Source organism: Oryx dammah, unplaced genomic scaffold (assembly GCF_014754425.2).
Source record: "Oryx dammah isolate SB20612 unplaced genomic scaffold, SCBI_Odam_1.1 HiC_scaffold_2, whole genome shotgun sequence".
Lineage (NCBI taxonomy): Eukaryota > Metazoa > Chordata > Mammalia > Artiodactyla > Bovidae > Oryx > Oryx dammah.
The window spans coordinates 480,087-499,841 of record NW_024070186.1 but is presented as its reverse complement, the minus strand read 5'-3'; the positions used below and the strand labels follow the sequence as shown (position 1 = coordinate 499,841).

The window sequence follows — 19,755 nt, the reverse complement described above, 5'->3', positions numbered from 1 at the left end:
GCTGGAGGGTCTCCCGTGGAGGCCTGGATCAGCAGGGGCTCCCCGCAGGGCTGGGGCGCTGGCAGCTGCAGTCCCGGAAGCCCCACCTTAGTGTAAGCCCTCTTAGAGGCCAGCATTAACCCTACTGTAGAGCCCATAGGGCTGGGTCTGCACAGGCCACACAACTGACAGGGAGGGTTGCAACCCCACCTAACAGCAGATAATTGAATTAAAGCCTTTCTGAGCAAGCTGAAGCTCCAGTGCTTTGGCCACCTCATGCGAAGAGTTGATTCATTGGAAAAGACTCTGATGCTGGGAGGGATTAGGGGCACGAGGAGACGGGGACGACAGAGGATGAGATGGCTGGATGGCATCACTGACTCGATGGACGTGAGTCTGAGTGAACTCCGGGAGTTGGTGATGGACAGGGAGGCCTGGCGTTCTGCGATTCATGGGGTCGCAAAGAGTCGGACACGACTGAGCCACTGAACTGAACTGAACTGAACTGAGCAAGGTTCTGTGCACCAGAGCACAACTCAGCTTTTCCCAGCCAGTCCCTCCCATCAGGAAGCTTACACAAGCCTCTTAGCTTCCTCCACCAGAGGGCAAGACAGATGAAGCAAGAAGAAACACAACCCCATAACAGCTAGAAATCACATTACAAAAATCACATTACAGAAAGTTAATCAGAATGAAAAAGCAGAAAGTTATGTCCCAGATGAGGGGACAAGATAAAACCCCAGAAAAACAACTAAATGAAGCGGAGACAGGCAGCTTTCAGAAAAAGAATTCAGAATAATGATAATGAAGATGACCCCGATCTCAAGAAAACAGTGGAGAAGATGCAAGGACTGTCTGCTGAGACCTGCAAGAAGCACAGAGCAAGCAAACAGAGACGGATAACGCAGGGGACGGATCAGCGGGACAGTGGAGGCAGAGAAACAGATAGATGACGGATCAGCGGGACAGCGGAGGCAGAGAAACAGATAGATGACGGATCAGCGGGACAGCGGAGGCAGAGAAACAGATAGATGACCTGGGGGACAGAGTGGTGGAAATCACTGCCAGAGAACAGGATATAGAAATAAAAAAGGGTGAGAATGCGTGAAAACAGCCCAGGAGACCTCTGGGACAGCATGAAACACACCATTTGCAATACAGGGGTCTCAGAAGGAGAAAAGAGGGAGAAAGGACCTGAGAAAGCATTTAAAGAGATAATAGCTGAACCCCCCCCCCCCAAACATGGGAAAGGAAATAATCAACCAAGTGCAGGAAACACAGAGAGTCCAGGAAGGATAAACCCAAAGGAACACACTGAGACTCACAGTAAGCAAACCGACAAAAATTAAAAACCAAGATAAAATATTAAAAGCAGCAAGAGAAAAACAGCAAATAACATACAAAGGAGCTTCCATCAGGGTCTCAACAGAAACTCTACAACCCAGAAGCAAATGGCACAATATATTTCAGTGATAAAGGGAAAAACCTACCAAGAATACTCTACCCAGCAAGACTCTCCTTCAGATTTGATGGAGAAATCAAAAGCTTTCCAGACAAGCAAAAGTGAAGAGAATTTAGCACCACCAAAGCAGCTTTACAACAAATGCTAAAGGAATTTCTCTAGGCAGGAAACACGAGAGAAGAAAAAGATATACAGAAAATAAACCCAAAACAATTAAGAAAATGGTAATCAGTTCAGTTCAGTTCAGTTCAGTCGCTCAGTCGTGTCCAACTCTTTGCGACCCCATGAATCGCAGCACGCCAGGCCTCCCTGTCCATCACCAGCTCCCGGAGTTCACTCAAACTCACATCCATCGAGTCAGTGATGCCATCCAGCCATCTCATCCTCTGTCGTCCCCTTCTCCTCCTGCCCCCAATCCCTCCCAGCATCAAAGTCTTTTCCAATGAGTGAACTCTTCGCATGAGGTGGCCAAAGTACTGGAGTTTCAGCTTTAGCATCATTCCTTCCAAAGAAATCCCAGGGCTGATCTCCTTCAGAATGGACTGGTTGGATCTCCTTGCAATCCAAGGGACTCTCAAGAGTCTTCTCCAACACCACAGTTCAAAAGCATCAATTCTTTGGCGCTCAGCCTTCTTCACAGCCCAACTCTCACATCCATACATGACCACAGGAAAAACCATAGCCTTGACTACACGGACCTTAGTTGGCAAAGTAATGTCTCTGCTTCTGAATATACTATCTAGGTTGGTCATAACTTTTCTTCCAAGGAGTAAGCGTCTCTTGATTTCATGGCTGCAATAAGACCATACATATCAATAATTATCTCAAATGTAAATGGATTAAATGCACGAACCAAAACTCATAGACTGGCTGAGTGGATGAAAGCATGAGTGTGTATGCACTTACCACATCACTCTGTTTGACCCCCAAATAGTGTGTAATTATTTTATATTGTTAAGTTAATCATGTTCCCATTAAGGCTTACAATTGTAATTATCTTTTATTTTTTGCCTGGCTATTAATTGTTAAAGTAAACATCTTTTGTGATTATGTAACTATTAGTAACACTGTATCACGATTGGTCAACAGAGAAATAATAGAATTCTACCATTTAATTTTTAAAAAAGTGTAATCACTTTTGAAAATCCAGATGCATATCAGCATTATCTCAGAATTTTTTGAAAAATACAAACGCCCAGGTATTGCCTTTTTTCTCCAAAGCTCCAGATACGTTTCTAATGAGCAGTCATGTTTATATGATTTATTTAGCAGACTCTATGCTGAATTTCTACTTTATCTAGTCTGTTTGACTTTTTCCATTTCCTATTCAGTGCTCACATTTCATTTAGTTTATGTTTTCCAGTTTCTCCATCTCTTCTTTTTTCCCTTGATGTTCTTTCTCAAGGCTTTATCAAGCAGAGTAGAAAAGCTTTTGTATAGACAGATAGCTAGAATGTGTGTATAATATACATATTTTAGAGGACTTATGAATTTTTGCCTAACTAAATTTATGACATTTTGAATCCACTTGTTTGACTTAGTATGAATAGAATGCTAGATTTCTAATTTTAAAGAAATAGATATGCAACAAGCAACAAAAGTTTACTGTATAGCACAAAGAACCAAGGTCAATATCTTTTAATATTCTGAAATGGAAAATAACCTCAAAAGTAATCATGTGTATTTGTATAACTGAATCACCTGCTGTGCACCTGAAACGTTGTAAGTCAAATATACTTCAATAAAATATGTATTAAGAAAAAATAAAAATAAAAAAGAATCAAGAAAAATAGAACATCTAATAGATAAATTACTAGTAGCAAAATCAAAGCAGTAGTAAAAAAAAAACTCCCAAGAAACAACGAACCAGATGGCATTACAGTTGTATTCAACCAAACATTTAAAGAACATTTAATACCTATCATTCTCAAACTATTTCCAAAATATGAAGAAGTGATTGTATGAGGCTAGCATTACCAAACTGATTGTATGAGACTAGCCTTACCCTAAAACCAAAAGCAAGACAAAGCTACTACAAGAAAAGAAAATTAAAGTTCAATATCCTTGATGAACATAGATGCAAATATACTGAGCAAAATATCAGCAAACAAAAATCAACAGCACATTAAAGGCTCATATCCCACGATCAAGCGGGATTTGTCCCAGGAGTGCGAGGATAGTGCGACATCCACAAAGCAGTCACCATGATGCACCGCATTAACAAAACCAAAGATGAAGCTTGTTTGATTGTCCCAACAGATACAGAAAAATCATAGAAAAACTCAGCAACCATTTACGATAAAAGCTCTCAACAAAGTGAGTAGAGAAGGAACATAGCTCGACGTAAGAAAGGCCATATGTGACAAGCCCACAGATGACATCACATTCAGCGGCGAGGGGCTGCAGATCCGCAGATGACGTCACACGCAATGGCCTGGGGCTGCAGCCTTTTCTGAGATCAGGAACAAGACAAGGGTGCCCATTGTTGCCACGTGTATCCAACACAGTACCGGAAGTCCCAGTCAGAGCAATCAGTCAGCAATAAACCAAGAAAGAAATAAGAGGCATTAAAATAAAAGGCAATCAAACTGGAAAGGCAAAAGTAAAGCTGCCACTATCGGCAGGTTATATGATACTGTATATAGAAAACCCTAAAGACTCCACCAAAAACCGAAAACTGTTCTAAAGAGAAAACCAAAAAGAAAACAAAAAACTGTTCTAAATAATAAATGAATTCAGTAAAGATGCAGGATACAAATTAATACACAGAAATCTGCTGCATTTCTATATTAACAACAATCTATCAGAGAGAGAAATTAAACTGAATTCCATTTGCAATTACATCAGAAAGAATAAAATTCCAAGGAAAAACTTTAGTAAAGGAGGTAAAAGCCCTGTACTCTGAAAACAAAGATACTGATGAAAGAAACTAAAGAGAGCACAAGTAAATGGAAAGATGTACCATGCTCATGGTTGGAAGAATGAATGTTGGTAAAATGGCCTTACTCCCCAAAGCAATCTGTATATTTAATGCAATCCCTATCAAAACACCAACACCATTTTTCTGCAGAACTGAAACAAATAATCCTTAAATTTGTAATGAAATCACCAAAGACCCTCAATGGCCAAAGTAATCTTGAGAAAGAAAAACAAAACTAGAGGCATCAGACTCCCTGAATTCAAACTGCATTGCTGCTGTGGCTGCTGCTAGGTCACTTCAGTCATGTCCGACTCTGTGTGACCCCACAGACGGCAGCCCACCAGGCTCCCCAGTCCCTAGGATTCTCCAGGCAAGAACACTGGAGTGGGTTGCCATTTCCTTCTCCAATGCAGGCAAGTGAGAAGTGAAAGTGAAGTCGCTCAGTCGTGTCTGACTCTTGGTAGCCCCATGGAATGCAGCCCACCAGGCTTCTCCATCCGTGGGATTTTCCAGGCAAGAGTACTGGAGTGGGGTGCCATTGCCTTCTCTGTCAAACTGTATTACAGAGCCATAATAATCAAAACAGTATGGTTCTGACAGAAAAACGAACAGAACAGGGAGTCTAGAAATGAGCCCAAGCACTTATGGTTTATACAATGGGGGAAAGGCAGTCTCCTAACTAAATATATTGGAGAAGGAAACGGCAACCCACTCCAGTACGCTTGCCTAGAAAATCCCATGGACGGAGGAGCCTGGTGTCCATGGGGTCATGAAGAGTCAGACACGACTTTGGGCACCACTGTCTCATACCTTATACAAAAACAAATTCAAAATGGATTAAAGACTTGAATACAAGGCTGGAAACCCTAAAACTCCTAGAAAAAACATAAGCAGTAAATTCTTTGAAATCATTCTTAGTAATATCTTTTCGAATCTGTGTCCTCAGGAAGGTTGACAAAAGCAAAAATAAACAAATGAATTATATATCAAATTATAGGCTTCTACATAGCAAAGGAAATCAGTAACAAAATGAAAAGGCAAGCTGCTGAGTGTGACAATACGTTTGCATATCACATGCTTGGTAAGGGGTTAGCACCCAGAATCTTTATATATAAGCTGATCTGTTGTTGCTGTTTAGCTTCAAAGTCACGTCCGACTCTTTTGGGACCCCATACACTGTAGTCTGCCAGGCCCTTCTGTCCATGGGATTTCCCAGGCAAGAATACTGGAGTGGGTACGCACTGTCTTCTCCAGAGCATCTTCCCAACTCAGGGACTGAACCTGCATCTCCTGCTTGGCAGGAAGATTCTTTAAAACTGAGCCACCTGGGAAGCCCGAAAGAACTGATACAACTTAACTTAAAAAAAATTTTTATTAAGAAATGGGCGAAGGACCTGAACAGACATTTTTTCTGAAGAAGACATACAGATGACAAACAGGCACATTTTAAAATGCTCGACTCCACAGATTATCAGGAAATGCAATGCTCGACTCCACTGATTATCAGGAAATGCAATGCTCGACTCCACAGATTATCAGGAAATGCAATGCTCGACTTCACTGATTATCAGGGAAATGCAGTCAAAACATGATGAGATATTACTACCTCACACCTTCTAGAATGGCTGTTACTAAGAAGACAAAAAACGGCAGGTGTTGGTGAGGATGTGGAGAAAAAGGAACGCCTGTCCATTGTTGGCTGGTGTTCACTCACTCAGTCGTGTCCAACTCTGAGACCCCACGGACTGCAGCATGCCAGCCAGCCCTGTCCACCGTCTCTGGAAGCTTGCTCAAGCTCATGTCCATTGAGTCGGTGATGCCATCCACCTCGTCCTCTGTCGTCCCCTTCTCCTCCTGCCTTCAGTCTTTCCCAGAGTCGGCTTTTTGCATCAGCGGCCAAAACACTGGAGCTTCAGCTTCAGCACAGTCCTTCCAATGAATATTCAGGATTGATTTCCTTTAGGATTGAGTGGTAGGAATGTAAGTTGGGGGAGCCACTATGGAAAACAGGACAGAGGTTCCTCAAAAAATAAACTAGAGCCGCCCGACAGTCCAGCAATCCCACTGTTGAGACTCCAAACGCAACAAAAATGCGAATTTGAAGAGATATATGCACCCCTACATTTGTTGCAGCATATTTAAAATAGCCAAGATATGAAAGCAACCCAAGTGTCCATCAACAGATGAATGGATAAAGAAGATACGGAATACACACACACACACGCACGCACGCACGCACACGTGCACACACGCGCACACACACGCGCACAAACGCACGCACACACGTAAGCACATGCACACACACGCACGCACATACACACGCACATACACACATGCATGCGTACACATACACACACGTGCACGCACACACACACACACGTGGGTCTCTGGTGGCTCAACTGGTAAAGAACCCACCTACCAATGCAGGAGACACAAGAGATGTAAGGAGCTCAATCCTGGGACCAGGAAGATCCCCTGGAGAAGGAAATGGCAACCAGCTCAGTATTCCTGCCTAGAGGAGCTTGGCAGGTTATTGTCCATGGGGCTGCAACAGAGTCAGACATGGCCGCATACACACACACACACACACACACACACACACACACACCCTCTTTCTCCTTGATAATATAATTTATACCGTACCATTTTTAGGCTACCTTTTTGAAAATACTTCCATAAGCATTCCTTCTTTTCTTACCACCTGGCTTTTGGATCTTTCTCCTCATCTTTGTCCCTCTAATTCCCAGTAATTTCTCACAACTTGGATGCTCAGCTCCGCTCCGTGGCTCCGCCGTGTCCCACTCGCGCGGTCCGTGGGGACACGCAGGGTGGGACCCGACTGAGCGAGGCCGCCGCCGCCGCTGAGACGCGCCCGAGTCCTCCTCACGCCCGTCAGAGCCGTCCGGCTGGCGGCCGCCCCTAGCGGACGCTGCTCGCTGACCGCCCTTGTGGCGGGCGCTGCGAGGTCCTGCCCGGACGGCCCCCCGGGAGCAAGGCCCTCGGCCTCGCCGACAGTGGCCAGGCCGCCCGTAGAGACCCGCGCGCCGCCGGCCGCCGGGGGCCGCGGGAGACGCGCCGAGAAGGGCCCGGGCCCGCGGCCGCGGCCTCCCGCCGGCAGCCGGCGCCTCTGCGGGCCTCCTTCCCGCCTCCCGCGCGCGGGGCCTGCCTCGCCGTTCGGCGCCCGGCGCTGCCCTCCGGCGCTCCCCGCCCCTCGCACCGAGGCCGCGGCCGGAAGGCCGCCCGCCCCTGAGCCGGCTCCCGGGGAGCCCGGCCGGAAACGCCCTGCGCCCCCGGCCCTCCGCGCAGGGCCGCTCAGGCGGCGCCGGAAGCCCTCGGCTCGAGCCGCAGGAGGCGCGGCCGGGGACGATCCCCGCCCCCCGGGAAGCCCGGCCCCCGGCGCGCCGCGCCGGCTGCTGCAGACCCTGCCGCGGACCCCCGCAGCCTGGGCACCGGCCGGCCCAGAGCCACGCAAACCGGCCTGCCCGCCCCCGCTTCCGGGCGCTGCTGCGGCCTCGGCCGGGAGCTGCCGGAGGCTGAGCGAGCCGCGCCAGGCCGCCCAGCCAGGCTGAAGGGACCGGTTCTCAGCGAGCTCACGAGCTTTCTGAAAACTTCCCGGCAAACGAACTGAACTATCTTATTCTTAAATGGCAAAAGGTGAAAAGAACGTTCCAGTAAGAAAGATGTCAGTGAAGGAAGAACCAAAAATAAAGTAAAGAATAAGCATTCTTCACGGTCAGTCAGCAATAAGGAGCTCAAGCTGCCTGAAATTCACCACAGAAAGTGCTGGGGAAGGAGGGGGGGTCAGACAGGGCCGAGTCATAATAGACGGAGAAATTAGGCTTCTTAATATATAGCATCAAAATATCTTAAACTTTCCTTCAAGCTGATAATGACATTTATTTACAAATCACATTAGTTGCCTTTTAATTTTGATTTCATTTTCCAAAGAATAATTTCCCTTTAGAATTATTAAATTAATGTTTCCTGAGTTACGCCCCCTAAATCTAATCTACTCGCAGAGATTGAGTTATCTTTTCGGCACATTAGGCTTAGATACTTTCTTACTTAATTGTCATTTAATACAAAAAAATTAAGTCTATTAGTAAGCAGAAGAAATATGATAGCGGAGTGAAGGCAAGGCTTTATTGTGACATTAGAACAATAAAAATCAATATAATAGTCTAATTTCAAATACTGTGAATTCTGTTGGAAGGTAAATACTTACAAAATAACCCTATATCCTTCAAAAACTGTGGTACACAGGCTTACACTGACATTTTCGAGCATCCTATCCACGTGGTTGCACCTAAGGAGACAAACAGCGTTCACTTGGGTCTCCATCATGGCAGTCGCTATGACCTAAAAGTACTTTCTGCAGTTATTTCTAGATCTGTCTCACTGCCTGCCTAGAATGCCAACTCCACGGGGCTGCGATCAGGTGTGTCCCTGCTCCTGGCCTGTGTTTTATCTCTAGCACCTAATACAGCATCTCTCTCACAGTTCAGATCAGTTCAGTTCAGTCGCTCAGTCGTGTCCGACTCTTTGCGACCCCATGAATCGCAGCACGCCAGGCCTCCCTGTCCATCACCAGCTCCCGGAGTTCACTCAGACTCACGTCCATCGCGTCCGTGATGCCATCCAGCCATCTCATCCTCTGTCGTCCCCTTCTCCTCCTGCCCCCAATCCCTCCCAGCATCACAGTCTTTTCCAATGAGCCAACTGTTCTCATGAGGTGCCCAAAATACTGGAGCTTCAGCTTTAACATCATTCCTTCCAAAGAAATCCCAGGTTGATCTTCAGAATGGACTGGTTGGATCTCCTTGCAGTCCAAGGGACTCTCAAGAGTCTTCTCCAACACCACAGCTCAAAAGTATCAATTGTTCGGCGCTCAGCATTCTTCACAGTCCAACTCTCACATCCATACATGACCACAGGAAAAACCATAGCCTTGACTAGATGGACCTTAGTTGGCAAAGTAATGTCTCTGCTTTTGAATATACTATCTAGGTTGGTCATAACTTTTCTTCCAAGGAGTAAGCGTCTTTTAATTTCATGGCTGCAGTCACCATCTGCAGTGATTTTGGAGCCCCCCAAAATAAAGTCTGACACTGTTTCCACTGTTTCCCCATCTGTTTCCCATGAAGTGATGGGACCGGATGCCATGATCTTCGTTTTCTGAATGTTGAGCTTGAAGCCAACTTTTTCACTCTCCTCTTTCACTTTCATCAAGAGGCTTTTTAGTTCCTCTTTAACTTTCTGCCATAAGGGTGGTGTCATCTGCATATCTGAGGTTATTGATATTTCTCCCGGCAATCTTGATTCCAGCTGTGCTTCCTCCAGCCCAGCGTTTCTCATGATGTACTCTGCATAGAAGTTAAGTAAGCAGGGTGACAATATACAGCCTTGATGGACTCCTTTTCCTATTTGGAACCAGCCTGGTGTTCCAGGTCCAGTTCTCACGAGTGACACTCAATAACTGATTGGAGAACAAGAATCAGTGATTGATGAACAATTGTGAGCAGAAAAAAAGTCATTTGGGGGGATTTCAGTTACACTGCTAGCAACCTGAGAGATACTGACAAAACTGTTGGAATCTTTATAACCTTGGTTTTTAACTTTTAATCACATCTGATCAAGTTCAGTTCAGTTCAGCTGCTCAGTCATGTCCGAATCCTTGTGACCATCTTAAAAGGGGAATGGTTAAAAAAAAAAAAAACAAAAACAACACTGTGTCTATTTAATTCTCAGATGCTACTTGTGCCTGTATTGGACTATCATCCCAATCAGTGGGCAGAGTTGGGGAAAAGGAGACTGGATGAGACATTAACTCTTGTTATGAGCTCGGCTTCTCTGGTGGCAAGTCACAGAAACCCAGGGGCCAACTTAAAGAAGGAGGACTTAAGCTACCAAAACAAAAATAAACAGATACCTCTACTGGGACTTTGACTGGAAGACAATTATAGACCAGTTTGAGGATATCTAATTTATTGACTACATTGAAACTCTTATCTATAAAAATTTGTTCTCTCTTCATTACAACATCGAAACATTCATTGAAACATACATTTTCCTCGTAAAGGTACTGCATGTCTCTGTTAGATTTACTTCTAGATTTTTCTATACACATATATACACAACTGTGTCAATATTTAAGTAATATAACTTAAAAATTATATATTCGAAGTGGTTATTTGATGCATACATGAAAATTAAATTGGACAGTGTACACTGATTTTATAACAGCCTGTATCATCCGGTCATAGTTGTGTAACAAACCACCCAGAGCTCACTGGCTGTGTTCCTGTGCGTCTCTTGGGAGAAGAGAAGATACATACAATCTTTCGTGTCCATGAGATGTGCGCTGTTTGGTCCATTATCTTGTGCAGAGTGTAAATCTGAGGAACTGGTGGGAGGACTTCATCCTGAGGGCAAGTCATACCACTTGGTCCTCAGCCCCGCTCTAAGTGAACAGCGGATGCAGAAGACGCATTTCCCACAACGGCCACAAGCAGGTCTCCCCAGCAGGCTCCTGTAAGGTGTGACCTACCGACGTTCCCTCCCCTTGAACCCGGGCAGAAGTATGACCGCTTTGGTGAATGGAGAATGGCAGCAGCAACCTCGTGACCTCTGAGGCTGGAGCTTCTGCCAGGCTCATGGGAATTATTTTCGCACTGAGAGCTCTGCGCCACCCTGTAAGCAACCCAACCACCCACCACCCAAAAGCCTCCGTGCTGTGAGGCAGCCAAGACCCATGGAAAGACCACACACAGGATACCCACTTGACAAACCCAGACAAGGTTCCAGCCAACAGCTAGCACCAACATCCAGACGCGCAAGTAAAGAAGCCATCTTTGGAAATGGACCTTCTCTCTCAGCCATTTGCGTTTCCCCAGCTGAAGTCTCAGCTACCACAAAGCGAAGCAATCAGCCACCTCCATGCCCTTATTGAACTGCCAACCCGAAGGATTTAGGGGCATAAAAATGTCTGATATTTTAAGTTATTTGGGGATGAATTCCTGCACAGCAAGTGGGACAGTTGCTGTTGTTGTTGTTTAGCTGCTGCTAAGTCATGTTCAATTCTTTGCAACCACATGGACTGTAGCCCACCGGGCTCCTCTGTCCTTGGGATTTCTCAGGCAAGAACACTGGAGCGAGTTGCCATTTCCTTCTCCAGGGGACGATCCCAGGGGTGAGACCTGCATCTACTGCACTAGCAGACGGATTCTTTCCTGCTGAGCCACCAGATGGAACAAGAGGTTGGCCAAATCCTCCTGAGACCTTCAGCCACTAGGAACCGAGAGCCTTATTTCTAACTTCACTGCAAAGTGAACCATATCAGAGCAAAGCTATGACGAATACTAGCCTCTAAATCCCAGCCTACTTGCTTGAAATCGAGAGGATTCGTTTGCTCTGAAAACGATGCATAATCCTGAATCAGTCTCTGCCTGCGTGGGGCTGTGTTTGTGTGGCAGGGGTGTCTCTATTTTCCCATGAAAAGGTCATAAGTCCTTGCCAGGTATTTTTGAGTACAGGATCAAGGGAGCTGACAGAAGAGACAGCCATGCCCACTGCGTCTCTGAGGAACTGACCCAGCCAGATTTCAAAGTGAGCCTGATTCCATTACTTTAGCTTTATTTTGTGTTTTCTGAAAGGATGCTTTGCTCAGCTGCTTTTATAATATTCTTTTTTAACTAGGACAACTAGAGAAAGAAACACACATGGGGGGAGGGAGGAACTGTTGAAAACACCCACTGTGTTGAATAATTAACTATTCCCCCAAATACAATTTAGCCGACAGAAGCTGGACTGAACTCAAATCTTCAAGGGTCTTCCGTGTTCTCGTGTGGACTGCTCCTTTTCAGCCCCTAAAGCAGCATTCTTCCAACTTCCTTCTCTGACTGTAATGGAGAAAAAATACCCACAAGCCTTCCTGTTACATTTCCCACTTTCAAAGGAGTTGCTCAAAATATTACCCCAGTCAATTCAGAAGACTTTCTTTAAAGTGATTGTACTTCCAACCTGAGTAATTCACGCAACTATAAAAGCCAAGCTCCCCATAAAAAATGATTACATGCTAAAAAGACATTGGATTGTAAAATTCTGAGCAACTCAGAACTGGCTTATGGAAGGGAGCCAATGAATCCTTTGAAGGAAAATGTCTTTTCATCTTTTCCAAAAATTGTTTGTTCTCACTTTGGAAGAGGGAAGTATCTCAACTTCACAGATTGAGGGACTTCACCTTGGAGCAAGAATTCCAGCTGTTAGAATCCCAAGACAGGAGCACTAATCCACAGCCTCTCTGTGGGAGACAGAAGCGTTCCCAAACCAGATGGAGCACCAGTTCTGTGAAGCCTGGCAACACCCACTGCTGCCTCTTTCTGGAATAAAAGGCCATTTTAAGATTTTTAGAAGTCCTCCTATTTGTAAAAATCAAGCCCAGGTCAACTTCTTTGAAAGGGAAGGTGCCAGCAGCCTACAGTTTTTCTTTCCATGCCATTCAAATCTCACAGGAAGATGTTGTGGTGGGGAATTATTACAGAAGGAACTGTAGTACTAGGAAACTCGGACTCTGAGAGATGGTGACTGTAGGTGGTTCCTAGTCTCCAAAGATATTCCCAGCAGTCTCTACCCCACTGTTTGCGCTCACCACTCCCTCAGCAAAGGTGGAGCTTACAGCATCGCCTCATGACTCTTCACTGGGTTTCCTATTGCTTTGACCAACTGAATGATGAGGAAGTGGGTTCTTAGACATCTCAGTCCTCTGCCTCCTTCAAGGACCCTTGAAAGTCAGTGAAGCCTGCTTTCTCTTTTAAGGTTTATTGAACATTTATTACGCGTCAGACACTGAGGATACAATAATAAATTATGAATACTGCCTTACAAGAGCCCACATTCTAGAAGATGTATATAAAACCTCTGAGCTTAGTCCCAGAGAATGCTTTGGAAAAAATTGATAATAATCAATATGGTCTATCAGATGCTGATGGTCTATGAGGCATAAGTCTTGCCTTCAGTATGGTTTTTTAATTAATTTGCTTATTTACAGCCGCACTGGGCCCTGTTATTGTCTGGGGGCTTGCTCCAGGTGCAGTGAGCAGGGGCTGCCCTCTGTGGCGGTGCACAGGCTTCTCACTGCAGCACTCTCCCTTGTTGCAAAGCACAGGCTCTCAGCGCAGCGGCTTTGGGAATTGTGGGCTTAGCTGCTCTGAAGCGTGTGGAATCTTCCCAGACCAGGAAGCAAACCTGTGTCCCCCTGCACTGGCAAGTGGAGTCCTATCCACTGCACCACCCGGGAAGTCCTCAGTGTGATTTTAACCTACTGTAAGATCCAGGACTAACACATAAAAATACATCAAGAATACTGACTATTATATTCTAAACTCTACAAATGCTGCCCAAGAAATAAAAAAACTGGAAAATGCGGTGTGGAGTAGTCCTCCCAGGCATGGCAGAGGTGAGAATGAGTCAGGCTTCAGTGAGACTAGTAAGTTTTGCAGAGGCAATGTGATCAGGGCAGCTGATGGGAAAAAATCTTAAGCAGAGTGATAACAAGACCAGTATTGTGGATAGAACTTTCTGCTGCAGTGGAAATATTCTACGTCTGTGCTAACCACCGCACTAGCCCCTGGCCACATGCTGCTGTGGCACTCCTGACGTGTGGTCAGTGTAACTGAGAATGAAATTTCAATCTGTCTAATTAGAGTACATCATGAGAAATGCTGGACTGGAAGAAGCACAAGCTGGAATCAAGATTGCCGGGAGAAATATCAATAACCTCAGATATGCAGATGACACCACCCTTATGGCAGAAAGTGAAGAGGAGCTAAAAAGCCTCTTGATGAAAGTGAAAGAGGAGAGTGAAAAAGTTGGCTTAAAGCTCAACATTCAGATAACGAAGATCATGGCATCTGGTCCCATCATTTCATGGGAATTAGATGGGGAAACAGTGGAACAGTGTCAGACTTTATTTTTTGGGCTCCAAAATCACTGCAGATGGTGACTGCAGCCATGAAATTAAAAGACGCTTACTCCTTGGAAGAAAAGTTATGACCAACCTAGATAAGTATATTCAAAAGCAGAGACATTACTTTGCCAACTAAGGTCCATCTAGTCAAGGCTATGGTTTTTCCTGTGGTCATGTATGGATGTGAGAGTTGGACTGTGAAGAAGGCTGAGCGCCAAAGAATTGATGCTTTTGAACTGTGGTGTTGGAGAAGACTCTTGAGAGTCCCTTGGACTGCAAGGAGATCCAACCAGTCCATTCTGAAGGAGATGAGCCCTGGGATTTCTTTGGAAGGAATGATGCTAAAGCTGAAGCTCCAGTACTTTGGCCACCTCATGAGAAGAGTTGACTCATTGGAAAAGACTCTGATGCTGGGAGGGATTGGGGGCAGGAGGAGAAGGGGACAACAAAGGATGAGATGGCTGGATGGCATCACGGACTCGATGGACGTGAGTCTGAGTGAACTCCAGGAGTTGGTGATGGACAGGGAGGCCTGGCGTGCTGTGATTCATGGGGTCACAAAGAGCCAGACACGACTGAGCGACTGAACTGAACTGAAAGAATTTAAATTTTGAGGCCAGTGGTTACCATGTTGTATGGCATATGCCCAAAGAACTTGGGGAAGACCAATCATGAATTTTTTCCTATTACTTTCAGTGACATCATCCAAGCTCAGTTAAGTATTAAGACTACATTACCCAGGATACCCACCCCAAAGTATAAAACAAAACAGTGTCAAAATACAGTCTTCCCCTGTGACATAATTCCAGGGCAACTTCATGAGCTGCCAAAGTGTTACTCTTTTCTGCACACGCTTACTTTGGGTTTATCTGGACCAGTGGTTTCTTCCTTTCAATGGATTGTTTTCTATAAAATCCACAGAAAAATGGAATATTTTAAGCCAGCAATGAAGAAGAAATGATGGAAGGTGCATTTACCAGAAAGCTTTTAGTGTGCATCAGTTTCCTTGGTTACAGGTAACAGAGAAAAGGGAGCAGGGCAAAAAAACATTTGAAGCACAACTTGCTGGAACGAGAGACCAGACAAAGGATTCAAAGCTCAGGGTAACATTTAGGTCACTGGCAAAGCAAAGTGGAAAAAATGATGCAATTATCCTGGTGAAGTGAAGTCGCTCAGTCGTGTCTGACTCTTTGTGACCCCATGGATTGTAGCCTATCAGGTTCCTCCGTCCATGGGATTTTCCAGGCAAGAGTGGAAGATTTTCCAGGCTGGAGTAGGTTGCCATTTCCTTCTCCAGGGGATCTTCCCAACCCAGGAATTGAACCCGGGTCTCCCACATTGCAGGCAGATGCTTACTGTCTGAGCCACCAGGGAAGTCCCCCAATTATCCTGGTAGTCCAAGGCAAAATGACATCTCTCACCTGGAAACAGCAAGATAATTCCAACGAAAGGACTTTTTTTTTTCTCTTTTTTTTTGATTGTTGTGTTCCGTTGAGTTAAGCTGATAATTGCCAGGGTTGATTTTCTCAATGTACCCTTCAGCATGGCTATAGATGAGAAAGTGCAGACCGACCTCTTAGGAGCCGGAGCCTGCCTGTGATGGAGATGATGGAATCCCTCTCTCGGGGAGCTAAATCAAGGTCAGAGAGGAAGACAGAAAGGAATGCAGTAGACATGGATCCAGAAGCCCTGGGAATATTCGAGGAGACAGCTATGTTTGCCTTTTTTCCAAGACGTTTTCAGTGATGCTTCATACCCAGGTGTGTACCCTGGGCTCAAGGAAGAGAGAGTGGGGAGGGAGGGAGCTGGCCGCCCGGGGCGCAGGATGGGGTAAAGCTGGAGGCAGCAGGCCCCCCGCAGGCTCTGCTGTGGGGCCAGTCCTATTCTCTCACAGCAGCCGGAGGAGAAAGTCTCATTAGACGATGGTAAACGTGGATATGGACGCCCTGATGCAGGGAGGGGTCCCTGGGGGGAAAGTGTATTCTTTAGACTAGTTAGTGAGGTGCAGAAATAAGCCAAACAGCAAGAAAAAACTCCAGAACGTTTAGGCGTGTTGCCTAGGACCCTAAATGTCGCCTCTCTTCAGAGGCACAGTGACTCTGGAAAATCAGAGTAGGCGTTCTAGCATATTCCACTAGGGGAAACGCTCACCAGACGAGTTAGCCCCGTGTAGGACAGGCAGCTGGGGCTGGCTCTGCCCTCTAGCAGGTTAAAAGGTGGAAAGAGTGGAGCAAGGCACTCTAAGCGCGCATAGCCACAAAAGAACCCCCATGCTGCTCAGCACATTGTGCAGGAGCAGTCACATTTCCAGAAATAGACTCACCCAAATCCCCTTTGTGTATTTTCCAGAGCTGAATCTGAACTTCCCAGGGGCTTGGCTTTTTTTTTTTTTTTTTCCACTCTTCTTTTCATAGCTGATTGAATTTCCTGGTGCTGCTTTCAGATCAGATGTTATTTTGAGCACAACTCAAAGAAAGCCATCCATACACACTGAGAAGCAGTAGGTGGCAGAAAAGTTCAGCTTCATTCCTGATTAAGCAAAGAAACACCTCAGGGGGTGGAGGAGAGGGGAAACACTAAAGGCGCCGAGGTCACTGAAAATTAGAAGCATTTGATGACACGGGATGATGCCGGCTGATGCCCAACGTCTGCTGGGCTTTAAAGATACATTTGTAGTTTTTAACCTTCCAGAGCCATTGTTCACATGTGCGACCATCACCAGCAGTTCATTTAATCACTATACCTTGAAATTTAAACGATTAACAATATAAACTGTAAAAAGTCACAGTGGAAAAACACCATTTGATGTAATAAGCGTGCTTATTGTTAAAACCTGAGTTAACCTTCTCCCAGGAGCACAGCAAGTCTCCAGCCCTAGTTCATAAACCAGCCCCACACTGTTCCCTGCCAAGCCCCTGCATGTCCTCCCTCTCACCTGCCAGGAGATGTTTGTTGAGCCTGAGACCCTGTGCAAAACCATCTGCCTGACCGTCTCATTTAATTTTCATAATTACACTATGAGGGAAAAGTCAGGCTCAGGCAGATATAACCTGCAGGTAGGTCTGATCCGACTAGATCAGATCTGTCTGACTAGAAAGTTGACAGCCCAAAGTTTTCTGCTTGACCATAAGGAGAGAGACTCATTTATTTTAAATTCAAATGTTTGCAGATTTGAATGTAAGAAACTTAAGCAGAAAAAACCTGGTATCAAACACTCCAAGTCATCATTATCTTATTGTTGGCTCCAAGGGGTATTGGAAAAACAATGTAATTTTAATTTACTCACAAGGGACTACATAACAGAATGTGTTGGTGTCTTGAGCCTGCTGAAGTGGAGTTGAAATTACTTTTGTCTCTTTCCCTTACTTGAGAGTCTAATTCATCAACAGCCACCAGGGACAGCGCCCACACACTGAGCAACACTTCTCAGCTGGGCTGCTCCCTCCAAGCTCCTGAGCCGGATCCCAGGCAAAGATCCTGTGCTCAAGGGCAAAATAACAAAAGCAACAACAAAAGGAAAAAAACCACAGCAGCCAACCCACACATCCATTTCTAAGGGCTAAAATCAAGTGAGGTGAGTAACGGAGAATGAGCTTCATATATTGAGGTCTAGTTTTTAAAATATATATACATATATTCATCGACTTTTATACTCCAGTGAAAACATTTGAGGCCTCACTGAAGATGTCTTAAAACAACTGGAAAAGTATTTAGGCCCAAAATATGTACCTACTTTGTTGTCATAACCTGCCTTAGCTTCCAAAAAAGCCTGTGGAAATTAAAGTTAATAGAAACGTAGCCCCACTTTTCTCTTTGACATTTCTTGGTAGCAGGGTGGTAGAATCAAGATTAAAGAAGACAATTGTCTTGTTCTGAATCACCCTTTAGAGATGAAATATGACATCAAAATACTGTTATCCAAGGGATGGGGAGAAGTTTGGGAACAATTTTTATCTTTATCATCTTTACTGATCTCTGTTTTCTATTTTTAAATGACTGTCATATATGAATATAGTTTATAGGTTGTTTTATAGAAAAGAGAAGTTAAAGCCTGCATGTAAAAAAATAAACAAAAAGAAATCTGATATGCTCCTATCACTTCAGCAACAGCTAGGAGACAAAAGCATTAAGGCTTCATAGGGTTCATATCATTCTCAAGCTCCTTTATCTTTAGGACTTAAAAGTTCAGGCATCAATAAAATGTGGTGGAAATCCCCCTGGAGCAGAAAGCAAACTAGATTCTAAACCCCAACAAGTCCATCCAGTGACGGGATGACCTTGGGCAGATCATTTAACTTCTCCAACTCTTGATTCACATTTATAAAAGGAAAATAAACTGGATGCACTCTAAAGATGTCTTACAGTTCTAACTGTGCTCAAAATCCAATACAATAAGCTATATTTAAGCTGTAATGGATGTTGCTTTTGGAGGTAATTAGATATCTTTGGAGGATTGCAAGATGGTAAATGGATGCCTGTTTCTCTCCAGGGATATTATTCCTCCATCTGTCAATTCCCTTGAGCCAAGACAATAATCATTAGTCCTTTCCTGAATTTGCTCTTGTCTCTTTTATTGCACATATAATTTGAAAATGATGTACACTCTCCTATTCCTTGTTGGTATCAAGGCACACATTATTCTCTGTCCTCTCACCATCTCTACAGTCAAAAGGACATCACCCTTAACCTGTCTGAAAACACCACAGAATCTCAAAAAAAAAACCCCAAAAACACAAGTTAGATGGAATGTCCCAATAATGGCAAATACCTGCTGGATGGCGTTTCTACATGGGCTGTCCAGGAAAGGCTTCTTTGAAGAAGAGAGATTTGAATTAAGATGTGTTGGATATGGAATTAGACATGAGAAAAGCAAGGAAAGAATTTCCAGGAGAAAGAAACAGCATGCACAAAGGTCCTTAGATGAGAAAGAGACTGCTATAGCCCGGGACTCAGAGATGAGAAAGAGACTGCTATAGCCCGGGACTCAGAGATGAGAGACTGCTATAGCCCAGGACTCAGAGATGAGAAAGAGACTGCTATAGCCCAGGGGCTCGGAGATGAGAAAGAGACTGCTATAGCCCAGGGCACAGAGAAAACCAGTAGAGAAGCACGCAGAACAGACTTGGAGAGTCAGCGAGGCTGGTTCACCCAGCGCGCTGCAGGCTGTGCTAAGGTGCACTGTGCAGCAGAGGGGCACAGCATTTCCTACTCTGCGTTTTTGGAAGAAAAAGTCTTCCAGCCGCTGTATGGGAAACAGACGTTCAGAGGGTGGGGTGGCAAGAGCAAATGTGGGGAAACTGTGGGAAGAGTACGGGGAGGGTTGATGAACCATAACGGCAGCAATGCAGATGGGCAAAGTGGAGGAGCGTGAGATACACGGTGGAAAAAAGACAACAGAACTTGTTAGCGGATCAGATAAAGTAGGGGGCA

At 45.0% G+C, this 19,755-nt stretch overlaps 2 long non-coding RNA genes across 2 annotated transcripts in view; one reads left to right on the top strand and one right to left on the bottom strand.

The window, feature by feature from the left end:
• Positions 1-1,175, top strand: part of LOC120880212 — a 15,861-nt gene extending 14,686 nt beyond the window's left edge. The window contains exon 4 of the long non-coding RNA XR_005724980.1: positions 990-1,175. This is a non-coding gene — a long non-coding RNA (uncharacterized LOC120880212). The remainder of the gene's footprint in view (positions 1-989) is intronic.
• The window catches only part of LOC120880219, an 8,966-nt gene extending 2,758 nt beyond the window's left edge, over positions 1-6,208 (bottom strand). Inside the window, exon 1 of the long non-coding RNA XR_005724984.1 lies at positions 6,076-6,208. This is a non-coding gene — a long non-coding RNA (uncharacterized LOC120880219). The remainder of the gene's footprint in view (positions 1-6,075) is intronic.
• Between the last annotated feature and the right edge of the window lie 13,547 nt (positions 6,209-19,755).